The 11,052-nt window shown below is 41.3% G+C and overlaps 1 pseudogene; it reads right to left on the bottom strand.

Moving 5' to 3' along the window:
* Nucleotides 1-9,846: 9,846 nt before the first annotated feature.
* On the bottom strand, nt 9,847-10,776 carry LOC147452013 (uncharacterized; annotated as a pseudogene).
* Between the last annotated feature and the right edge of the window lie 276 nt (nt 10,777-11,052).

Genomic DNA, 11,052 nt, shown 5'->3' on the forward strand with positions numbered 1-11,052 from the left:
CCTCACTCTTACCGCTACTATTCATCGAGCATTGGATGGGCAGCTTACAAGTATTTTTCTAGTGCTAAAGGATCTGCTAAGAGCATACGTTAGCACAAAGCATTCTAAATGGACGATTCTCTCCCTATTCTAGAATTTTCTTAGGTTTTCAACTTTGAACACCTGTTGTGGTGGGGTTGAATACCGATTTAATAGTTTCATACGTCAAGGACTTAGTAGGTGTGCTGACAAACATGTTGGCATGTAACCTTCATTAAGGGTGAGTAGGTAATTCTGTGTGTTCCAAAATGTTCAAAAGTCTGATATGAGGAAACTCCCTATTCTATCCCTCATAGCTATGAGCTTTTTAAGATACTCATACGAGTTGGAAATCTTGTTCACAACTTCATGGAAAGTTGTGCTAAGGTTTTCTTGCCTTTTTTCAGTATTTTTCAGAAAGTCTGGAAACTGGTTATGTCTTTAGACACCTTTTAGTTGTGGTTACTCCTTTAAAGTACTCAAGTGAGTTATAAATTGAGTTACCATTTAGATACAAGTGGTTGCAAAAGGACAACAATGTTGACAATCAAGATGTTTCTCTTGGTTTCATTGAACCTCCTCACTGCACCAAGTATCATATGGACAATTGGCTCGCGTATACGATGCCAATAAGAAAAACATCATACTACCACTTGTGTTTTCGAGGACAAAAATGCTTCTCCAAGGGGGGAGTAATGTCAGGCCAAGGGCCATCCTAGAGGTCAAGGACTTGGCCAAGGGCCGGCTGCCAAGTGGTGAAGGGATCCTAGGTCCAGGAGGCTATAAAAGGGAGGTTGGGCAGAGGATTGGGACACGACAATTTTCAGGGTTTTACATACTCTCTCTCTCTCTCTCTCTCTCTCTCTCTCTCTCTCTCATGCTTCTCCCACTCCAACTCCAGCTGAGAGCAATGGAAAACTCCATTATCTCTGTGTGCAGCTGCATTTCTCTCTCTACACTCATGATCAAAAATTTGAATTCAAAAGAGATTGAGCTACACTCCCTCTCTTTCTTCCCTCCACAACATAATCCTTTTCTCCTATCCCTGAGAACTCTCCACTTCTTTCCTCCATAGCCAGCTTCACCTGCTTGTAGCAGTCACCATTACACATTCTTCCTCTAATTTGCTTGATTAGCTAACACAAATGTCATTCAATCCCCTATTACTGTAAGACATTACTAACAAGACAAAAAAATATCGATTAAACACTTATTTAGAGTAGGAGTACGCTACTATACGACTTGGCACGTCTAATCCCAATGTTGATGGCCATATTTACCCTGGCAATCCAATGACCAATGCATCACCGCCCTTTTGTAACGTCATTGAGCTACTACGTTTTATTGGAGATGGGAGAGACGGATTGTTTGGCTACTGTTGGAGATTGTATTCAGCTTTCGTCAATGAAAGGGAAGCAAGAAAACATCTTTGTGTTGCCTATTCATCATTGCAAGAGAAGTACATGAAAGACATTCAGCAAGTTAGAGAGGAAGCCAACAAGAAGACGAAGCAGCTAAACGATGAAATGGTGAAGCTTAATAAAAAAGTAGAGTATCAAAGAATGGAGCAAGAGCGCCATCTAAACAATTATGTTCAGCTACAACACACTGCGTGTAATATTCACAAGCAAATCAATCATCTCACACACATTCCATTGGGCTACCACATTTGCAAAAGAGCAAGAGACATGCGATGTCTATGCCATCTTCAAGCGGTGGAGCTCGAAAGAAACGTATCCGTCAAACTCGGTAGCGATACAAATGCAAGCTTCTAATTTCTTACTTTTTTTGCAAGTTGCTGTAATATTATTTCAATATGCAGGAACTTGGCTCGGATGATGATGGGAATCGATTCTGATGTTCAAACGACTGGACATACTCTACTGCATCATATCATCAAGCCAAAGGAGTTGGTGGATCTATTGGATGATCCATCCAATGCTGGCATTGCTAATGTTTTGCACCAGAAGTATTTCAGTGAGCTAAAGAGCATTGTGTCACCTCAAGAGATGAAGGAGGTGTGTGACAGCGCAGAAATAAGCTTCAAGGCCTACGAAGCTTTGTATCTAATTGTCACAATAGGTCACAGAGAAAAAGGTTTGTTTAGGTTGTTGCCAACACCTTACAGTGTCAGGGGGAATCTCAAACTCCGACCGAGCGAACCTTTTCGAGCAATCAAAAAATCAAGCAAAACTTAGCAAGATGCATGTAGAACTTGACCTACAATAGCACCTCCATGCCTTGTCTCTTCTTGGCTTTGCTTCTCCTTTGCTCGTTGTGACTATTCCTCCCACTTGTGTTATGTAGTGCTATGTCCTATAGCATCTGCACTACGAAAAATACCAGTTGCATCCACCCTAGCATCCCACAAGGTGCTTGCCTCCAGCCTTCTCTGCATTCATATATGCTATCAATGCTTTCTCTCGAGCCTTCTCTGTGTTCATATGTGCAAAGGGTGCTTGCAATGTTGGATGTTTTATATCGCTGCCATCTCTCCACCCTATTCTGTGTTTATATATGCTATTGCTGCCTTCCCTGTGTTCATATGTGCAAAGGGTACTTGCAATGCTGGATCTTTCATATCACTGCCTTTTCTCCGGCCTTCTCTCTGTTCATATATGCTATCAGTGCCTTTTGTCTAGCCTACTTTGTGTTCATATGTGCAAAGGGTGCTTGCAATGCCGGATCTTTCTTTGGTTGTTGTCATGTATGTTTGCGATGCTCTCTCTCTCTCTCTCTCTCTCTCTCTCTCTCTCTCTCTCTCTCTCTCTCTACACGATAGGATGTGCATAGGGTAGGAAGGAATCTAGGCAAGAATGGGGAGATTCCAATGTAGAGGATGAGGTTTTGGTGGGGAATATTCAGAGTATTGATAAAAATATTGATTTTTTATTTAGTCCACCCAACAACATGTCAAACCAATTTTAGGATTTGTTTTAAAGGGGTATCTAAGAGAGATGCCCCTTGAAAAAAGAAAGGAAAGCAAAAATAACTCTCTCTCTCTCTCTCTCTCTCTCTCTCCTCTATTTGAATAGATCTTTAATGTCTCTTGGAATAGTTTCCCACGACGTTAAAATTCTCTTCTTCTTCTTCTTCTTCTTCGCTCTCTCTTAGTCGAATTGATTTTTAAGGTCTCTTGGGATAGTTTCCTACGACGTTAAAACTCTCTTCTTCTTCTTCTTCTTCTTCTCCCTTTTCCCACACCGTGGAGTAAGAGTTCGCTTGTTGTGCATGAGAAGCTCAGTTTCTCTCCCCTCTCTTCTTTTGCAAGCACGTAGGGTCTCCATTACGCCTCTCCGTTCGTTGGCGCATGCAAGCCAAAGTCGAGCCGATTCTATTTCTTATATGGAGCTGTGGTGCCCCTGTCGAGGCTGTCCATGGCTAGCCTCTACAAGTGTATTGGCCTGCTTTGCCTTCTGCATCACTTGCTAGTTGTCGAAGACCTCCCGGCCCATGATCAGCGGTCCCTGCAAGTGTGATGGCCTGCATAGCTTGCTCGTCATCATCGACCTTCCTACCCATGGCCAACCTTGGCACTTGTAATGGTCAGCTTCCCCTTGTGCATCGCCTACTGCTTGCCAAGGACTCTTGCGTCGCCTACTGTGCCGCTTGTTGTATCGCTTGCTGCTACCCGACCTTTGTTGTGTCACTTACTACACCTAGTGCTCTTCAAAATCGTCAAAATCGTCCGTGCGGACGCGAACTGTTTCAAAGATTTTGCGAGAGAGAGAGAGAGAGAGAGAGAGAGAGAGCTTCATAGGGCAAAGAGTCATCTACGCATTGTGGCATAGAAGCAGACTCGGTGAGTGCAGAAGTACTGCGGCCCAGCAGACGAGCAAGAACAATGACATCCTGCAAAGAGCTTAGGCGATGAGATCTCAGGGGGAAACTATAGCTTTTAGCTGTCTTTTTTTGTGCGTTGAAAAAAGCCATGATGGGTCTCAAAACTCTTCCGCCCTGGCACGGACTCTTTCAGAAAGTTTTTCTTGGGGGGGGGGGGGGAGAGAGAGAGAGAGAGAGAGAGAGAGAGGGCACGACCTGAGAGAGAGAGCTTCGGAGAGCTTTGTATAATAGTAAAGAGCCATCTTGCCATTGTGGTGAAGAAGCAAAAATCCGCAAGTGCAAGAGCGTTGCAGCTATGGTGGCCTAGCAGATGAGTAAGAAGCGCAAGTTTTTGGCAAATGGCAATTTTTTTGCTCAGTGCAGGAGCGATGCAGGTATGGCAGCCGAGCAGATAAGCAAGAAGACTAAAAATCTTTGAAGGTATCTGCGTCGGCTCTGACTCTTTTAGAGAGTTTTTCCTGGGGGGCACAGAGAGAGAGAGAGAGAGAGAGAGAGAGAGAGAGAGAGAGAGAGAGTTGTATAACGGCAAAGACTATTTGCCCATTGTGGTGAAGAAGCAAAAATCAGCAAGTGCAAGAGCGTTGCAGCTATTATGGCGGCCTAGTAGATGAGCAAGAAGCACACGTTTGTGGCAAATGGCATTTTGTTGGCTAAATTGAACAAAATTGTCATGCGCAGAGAGCTTGTCAAATGATAAATGGGTATTTCATGCAAGCTGAAATAATTATGAGAGAGAGAGAGAGAGGCTCTTTGTTTTTTCTTCTCAAAAGAACATAACGGTAGCATTGATAAGACTGTGGCATCATGCATGATGCTCGCGGTAGTAGTACTTCTAGTGGTACTTATCAAGCATGTAAGAAACTGAGGTAAATAAGACTGGACTATAGCTTTGGAATTCTAGTATTTTACCACCATGTAAATAATGTATAGCTCTCGCTATGCATAAGCAAAAGCAGTTCTCGGGATTAGAACCATGTTTCTATGGCAGGACCATTTTCCAACTGTTTGTAAAGCATGCATAATGTTAAAAGTATTGTGAAAAAAAAAAGGAAGGGGGGGGGGAGAGAGAGAGAGAGGTATTAGGTACGAGCGACAAAGGAATGTGTCTAGAGCTAGGTCTTTCTCTGTTTTGTAGAGATGCATATCTTCATGAAGACATTGATTGACAAGACCATCTTGAGGTTGAGTCGTCCGGTACTATCGACAATGTGAAAGATAAATTTCAAGACAAGGAGGGAATCTCCTTATCAATAGCATCTCATTTTGGTTGGGAAGTGGTTTGAAGATGAACAAACACTAGTTGATCATAATATTTAGGAAGATTCCACCCTCCACCTTATCGGCAAGTCCTCCACCTTGTACTCAAGTTGAGAGGCGGTGCTGAGAGGAGAAAGAAAAAGACTTACACCAAGCCCAAATAGCTCAATCACAAGAAGAATAAGGTGAAGCTCGTCGTGCTGTAATTCTACAAGGTGGATAACTCTATAAAGGTGAAAAAACTTCGAAAGGAGTCTCCAAATGCAGACAGTGGACCGAGAACTTCTATGCCCAATCATCTTGATTGCAACTATTGCGGAGAGTGTGGTCTCACCTACATCTAGTAGAAGGCTTGATGTTTGCGACTTTCAAAGTTGTGTTTTGGATGTAGAACAAGCAGCTACTGCTTAGCTGAATTTAATTTTTTTATCAATAATGATGTCGCTTACATTTGTGTTAAGAGAGAGATCAGAGAGAGAGAGAGAGAGAAGGGGGGGGGGGAAGAAGAAGAGAAGTTTTAAGATAGCACAAACATTTTACAAGAGACATCATGTATCTATCTGACGAGTCTTGAACTGCTACTCTAGAGGGAAATGAGAGATAGAAAGAGAGATGCCTTAAGAGAGAAAATGCGAAGAGAATAAATGCACAGTCTCATGCTATCTCATTTGGTAAAATTCTTACTTGTAGTATGCATTGCACGCTTGCCAATATGCCTTGTTGTTATTGATATTCGTAGAAAAATTGATGATATATATAACAATGACTAAATATGCCTTTGCTCGATTTCTTGTTTGCTTGAGAAATTTCGCTCGGTGTTTGGTACAACTCCAGTGCTAGCGTTATGAAAAGGTGCACCAATAATGATATTGCAGGTTTTCAATATGTGGAGGATGCCTTGCCATTAGAAGAGAGAAAATCCTTCCATTACAACGAGTTCAATAATGTCTATGTTTAATTGTTGAAACTCAAGGAGTCAATGATCTAATTTTATGGATTGACACAAGAAGAGTGTGATGGCAAAGTTATATTTGTGATGAAGCTTGATGAGTGTTGGATTTTCAAAGGTCAATGTTGAGCTAAATACCAACGAGAAGGGAAACACTCGTTTAGATGTTCAGTCAGAGAAGAATATTTGGTGGTTGGCAGTTTTTCATCTCCCACACGAGACACATGAGTCCCTTAAATGGTATTTTAATCACACACCAATCGTTGATATCATTCGGCAATAACAAGAAGGACATCGATTGCAGGTTTCAGGTATGGGCACGTTCCAAGTGGAGTGGCATTTGGCAAGAGACTTGAAAACTCTCAAGTGTATGTTAGGGTGCAAGCAAGGTGCAATGAGCCTCTTTCCATGCATTTATTGCTTCCACAGTAAAGTCTCATTAGGAATTGAGGGCAAGGGTGCAAAGACCAGGGCGGTAAAAGTAAGGGTAGCAAAGTTGTTGTCAACTCTACGAAAGGTGTGCCCACTACACAAACAGTGGGCAAAGCACTACAACAATGGTTTCAAGGTATCCTCAGTTGTACCCAGAGTGTACCCCTTAATCGAGACATGGACGATCCAAATTGGGATCCTATTCTACCGATTCCTCTAATAAATGTGCATGTGTACACTCTTCATGCCCGTCTACGAATTCTTGTTGCTTATGCTCCATATTAATTATGCTTGGAATATGGAGCCTGCAGAAAGGAGATAAGAGTGTATAAGAGAACTCGAATCTATTCTATAAGTGTTATCAAAGGATAAGAAGGCATCTGGAAGTACACAAGATCTTCTTATTAAAATATGCATTGGTGGTAGTAAAGCTACGCATTTGCTTTCAAACTATTCTGACTCCCAAAGTTCCAATGAGTTTCAATTGTGAAAAAAAGTGTGTGACATTACCACCTACAGAGGTAACGAAGCAGCCCTAGGAATTTAAGCGTATTCGTGTGTGGTAGTCTTTAGATTATATTTTTCATTTTCTTGAAAAGGCAAAGCTAATCTGTGCTGAGATATCCACCTTAAAGTTTGTAATCAATAGTTTCATAGTGCAAATGGTGGATGCTTAGGGGGAGACGCAAATAACAAATTACATGGTGGGTTGAACACTTTGTCTTTGCAGTCAAAAAACATCAGTGTCTGAACTAAAGTTTTATTGTTTTTTAAACACATTCTTTTTGCTCATAGCTCATTTTTTCTCAACATATACGGTTCATTGGGAATTTAGAGTAGCCAAGGAATGGAGTGCTCACACTATCAAACAAAAGCATTGTATTTTAAAAATACACGGCATGGAGGTGGGAGGAAAAAGAGCAATGCACTACACAAAATGTCTAATTGATTCTACATAATTTTAACGGGGAGAGAAAGGAAGAAGACTTGAGTGCAAAGAAGTTTGAAATGCAGAATACAGAAAGTGGTTAGCGTGAGGTGATCACAATCATATCATGCTTCGAGTGCAAAAGATCGATTCCGACGACGGTTGGAGACAAGACAACAGAATGGCAGACATTGGGTGGAAAACTAATAAGTTTTTGACACTAACCACTTCTATTATAAACATGCATTGTAATGTCAAGTGATTTTTTGACACCCCAATCAGTGTTTTCGTGTGTCAAGTTTCGTCTATTTTGGAGTTCTTTTACATTTTTATTAGTATTATTAAGTTTTTAAGTTTTTTTTAAAAATTCAAGTACTATATAAGTCAAAACTTACAACTTGAAGTTCATTTCTTGTTTGCACATTCTAGAAGATCCTCTCGAGCACAAACGAGCACGCATTCATATCTTGCACCACATGGACAAATCATACGAGCAGACCACTACGCACATCAATACCACCACAACCACTCACACCACTGACAATCTATAGCCAGCACCCCATGTAGAATCTACGGCTTCAAATCCACGTCATCAACCACAAGCGGATAACCCAACACCCCAACCCGCTCCAGACGCCCAACAGCCTTTTCAACCATTGAATTTAGATGATTAAACCACCATGCAACATTTTTTTTTGATGAACTTAGACCACTAAACCATGCCAATTGCACACCTCTGCTAGATCCCCCACCAATTTCATCTCTACACAGAGCCACGCAAGAAACAAGAGCAACCAAAGAAGAATACCGAGGTCCGCTTCAAAATTCGAAGCCCTCACATGTTGTCATAGCACCTGGTGCTCAGGCCATCGCAAAAACCACGCCGCAAAGATTTGGACCATGAGTCAAACAAAGGGTAATCAAAGTAATACCATGCGACCCGGTTTCTAAAGCACGAGAGGCCAAGAGGAGGAAAAGAGTGAAAGAGATGGAAAAGAAAGAGGCAGCTAAGAAGGATGCAAAAAGAATCCAAGGAGAACAAAGAAGATAGAGGGAGCAAGAGGAATGGCAGAGAGCCGAGGCTGAGAGAGCTCACTTGGCAAACTTACAAGCACAAGCAGAGGCAGAGAGGAAGGCGATAGAGGATAGAGCTCAAGCCACCCAACAAGCAAAGGTTGGGAGCTCTAGGCCTTCAAAAATACCTCAAAGAGCCAAGCAATGTGCAAAGAGGAAGAAGGACAAGGTAACGCCTAAAGAACAATAGGCCCAGGAGGAGAGGAGAAAAAAGTATAAAAATGATCCTCCTTAATGGGCCAGGCAGGCGGCTCCTCCACCACCGCCAACAACACAGAAAAAGTAGAGATGGAAGCCAGACACAGTTGCTTTGCGGGAGATTTGAAAATATCAGAAGAGCACTGAGCCCATCATACCCAAAGCGGCCTTCTCTCAGGTGGTGAGAGAGATAATGGATGAATATAGTGATTCCATTACACGCATACAACGTGTAGTTTTACTGGCTCTATAGGATGCCAGCGAAGACATTTTGGTACAGTTGTTTGGTGTTTCTATTATGGTGCATGCTAAGCGCGTAACATTGAAAAATACGGATTTAGCTCTAGCAATCAATTTGTGAAATGAAGGATGCCTTCATAAGAAATAGTTTATCCCATGTACTCTCTCTTGATGAGATTTGTAATTTCTTCATATAATATCAAATGTCAATTTTCTACCATTCCGTGAAATTGTTGGAACTTGATTTTGTACATTGTTTTTTTTAAGTATTTGAATTGTTCAAGATGTTAAATTTAAACTGACCACCACGGTGCACGGCTCTCCCGGCGGGGTCAGAAGGCGCAAAAAAATCTCAATGGAGCCACTATTGTCTCTAGCTTCAATTGTGAAGCAACATACACATGTTGCACCTTCGCAAACCTCTTGTCATCTTGTGTTTGCTTGAACTCCATGATTCTTCCATGCAAAGGCTCAACTACTAACCACTTGTCCTAATTAAAAGAATTAACCAACTTCAAATATAATAATGACAAGATTGCTAAAATGAGTGAAATATTTGGGAATGTCATGTTGCATACTTATTGGGAAAGGATAATGAGATCATGCCATAATAAGTCATAATTCATAAGTAAAATGACAACATACAAGGATCAATAAGATCTTTCTAGAATTTCTACATAATTTGAAATTAATTATCTTTTATTTCAACATCCAATTGACTTGAGATTGCATCCATGCACTATTCTTTACACATTAGAGAAGTTACACTTGTCAAAAGCTAGTGGTGCACAAATGACAATTGAGTGACACTAGCATTTGACAATTTGGAGCACCATCTTCAATTCACCTTATAAATTATAGGTCACATATATTTCCTTGATTTAGAATTTGGACATAAATTTCCTAGTCAAAGTGAATTAGAGGAGTGCACTCTCTGATGGAGAGCCATTTGACTAGTCCAAGCAGCCACAAACTCAGGATTATTATTTGCATATTTGAGATTCTTAGAACACCGGACAACTTTTTGGGATGTGCAAGTGGACACATATCCATTGTTTCCAATTTCTACTTTTGCTTTGCGTTCAGTGTAGAGGTTAGTTGTGTTCTCAATGGAGGGAGCTCTTCATACAGGTGCACAATGTCTTGATTGCGGGAAGATTCCTCTACGGGTTGGCATTGAAAGACAGACAAATTCTTGACATGGGCAACATCAAGCTTTGGTGATGTCTTTTTGGATTTATGGCCACCTTTGATAGGGAAATCCTAGAATCGGTCTCTTTGCTAGCGATGTGGGGCTTGGGGAAAGCCTTTTTGCTGCTCTCCTTTTGTGATTCACCTTTGTCATGAAAGGAAGGGTGTTTGAAACCGTCATTACCAAGGGACTTAGATCTCCTTATAGCAAGCTTCCCACCGTCTACTTTGAAACTACTTGTTTGCTTTGACTTCGACAAGTTGGCCTTCAATTTTCCATTGTTGTTGGATTTTGTGACTTTTCCACCACTTCACACTCGCATCTACCTTGCTCCCAAATTGTAGCTAGACTAGATAACTAAGCTCCAATAGACTTAGCACTAGAGGTCTTGCTATTTTCATGAGACTTTGAGGTCTTACTGTTGTCTTTTGAATTGAAAGACTTACAATAGTTAAGAGAAGCTACTGATCTTATGCCCATTGTAGGCAAATTTGACTGTGCCAAAAGGCCCCAATTAGTGTTGGGAATTTTTTCCTCAACTGGTTTGACCTTCCCAAGAGGCAGTTCAAGAGGGTGGGTCATTAGTCTTTCTTCCTTTGATATGTTGTTGTGCACGATGCTATCTTGCAATGTAGAATTGGGCATTGATGACCAATCTATATTATGCCACCTTGGGCATATCCTATGATCATAGTACTCCATGAAACCACATCAAGGTTTGGTGGTTTATAAAATACCTTATAGGTCTCATCTTATAAGCTCTTGCATTTAGTGAATCGAGAACTATTAACTCCTCACCGAAAGATTGGCGAACCAACAAATCATGCAAAATATGCCTTGTTTCAAAGCCCCAAGATTTACACATGCTCTTAAAACACAAATGTACACATATTTGTTGGGATCAATTTCATTCTGATGCAC

This window comes from Adiantum capillus-veneris, chromosome 8 (genome assembly GCF_014529385.1).
Source record: "Adiantum capillus-veneris isolate H3 chromosome 8, ASM1452938v2, whole genome shotgun sequence".
Lineage (NCBI taxonomy): Eukaryota > Viridiplantae > Streptophyta > Polypodiopsida > Polypodiales > Pteridaceae > Adiantum > Adiantum capillus-veneris.